Below are 1,679 nucleotides of genomic sequence, written 5' to 3'. Positions count from 1 at the left end.
TGGAGTTTCAGCTTCAACATCAGTCCTTTCAATGAACACCCAGGACTGATCTCCTTTAGGATGGACTGGTTGGATCTCCTTGCAGTCCAAGGGACTCTCAAGGGTCTTCTCCAACACCACAGTTCAAAAACATCAATTCTTCTGTGTTCAGCTTTCTTTATAGTCCAACTCTCACATCTATACATGACCACTGGAAAAACCATAGCCTTGACTAGATGGACCTTTGTTGGCAAAGTAATGTCTCTGCTTTTTAATATGCTGTCTAGGTTGGTCATGACTTTCCTTCCAAGGAGCAAGTGTCTTTTAATTTCATGGCTGCAATCACCATCTGCAGTGATTTTGGAGCCCCCCAAAATAAAGTCAGCCGCTGTTTCCACTGTTTCCCCATCTACTTGCCATGAAGTGATGGTAATTATAAAAATAAAGTATAAAAGAGAGTCCCCCCCAAAGTATTGAGAAATCATACTGTTCTTCAACAGTTAAACAATTTCCCAAGGTGACTTTTTTAAAGGTGATAATCAGATCAGATCAGATCAGTCGCTCAGTCGTGTCCGACTCTTTGCCACCCCATGAACTGCAGCATGCCGGGCCTCCCTGTCCATCACCAACTCCCGGAGTTCACAGAGACTCACGTCCATCGAGTCAGTGATGCCATCCCAGCCAACTCATCCTCTGTCGTCCCCTTCTCCTCCTGCCTCCAATCCCTCCCAGCATCAGAGTCTTTTCTAATGAGTCAACTCTTCGCATGAGGTGGCCAAAATATTGGAGTTTCAGCTTTAGCATCATTCCTTCCAAAGAAATCCCAGGGCTGATCTCCTTCAGAATGGACTGGTTGGATCTCCTTGTTATGGATATTTTATTTTTGGCATACTTGCTATTAAAAATTAATCAGGTTGCTTTATGATCACTAAGTGTATATGTGTGTGTGAAATTACTGAGGCTTTCTGGGGGAAGAGGTATTCAGTCTTTCACTTTCTAGGTATTCTGGATGAATTTAATGGCAATCTATAGGTACAATGACTATTACAGATTGAGAAACTGCATTAAGAATTATAGATGCGTATCAGTAGAAAACCATTTCCTAGTCCACATATTGAGATAATTTGGAATATGAAAAGGACTGTCTTAGGATCTTTTAAACAAATAATTGCTTTAATGATAATTTAACTTACACCAGACTAAAAACTATAAAGTAAATGTATTTAACCCAATAGTGTAAAAGCTAAATCCTGAACTTCTAAATCTTCAAACAAAGTTTCTCTGAAAGCCAATTGTGTCCTTTGTTAGTAGCAAAATAAGTGGTTCTTCCATTTTTTAAAAATACAGGACTTGTTCAGCAGTATTTTATTCATGTCTACAAAGATAGAATTGTTTAAAATGTTGACAGATAATGCTTTTTTTTTAATATTTGTCATCTTTAAACATCAGTAAACAGGATTCAATCTTACATAGTTATGCTTTATTGATTTCCTATGATGTGCCAGGTACTGTTAGAGATTTTCATTAATTTAGTATTTTATTGTTCTTTGGAAGGAATGATGCTAAAGCTGAAACTCCAGTACTTTGGCCACCTCATGCGAAGAGTTGACTCATTGGAAAAGACTCTGATGCTGGGAGGGACTGGGGGCAGGAGGAGAAGGGGATGACAGAGGATGAGTTGGCTGGATGGCATCACCGAC

The sequence above is a fragment of the Bison bison genome, unplaced genomic scaffold (genome assembly GCF_000754665.1).
Source record: "Bison bison bison isolate TAMUID 2011002044 unplaced genomic scaffold, Bison_UMD1.0 scf7180017864259, whole genome shotgun sequence".
NCBI classification, from domain to species: domain Eukaryota; kingdom Metazoa; phylum Chordata; class Mammalia; order Artiodactyla; family Bovidae; genus Bison; species Bison bison.
This window is presented reverse-complemented; position numbering follows the sequence as displayed.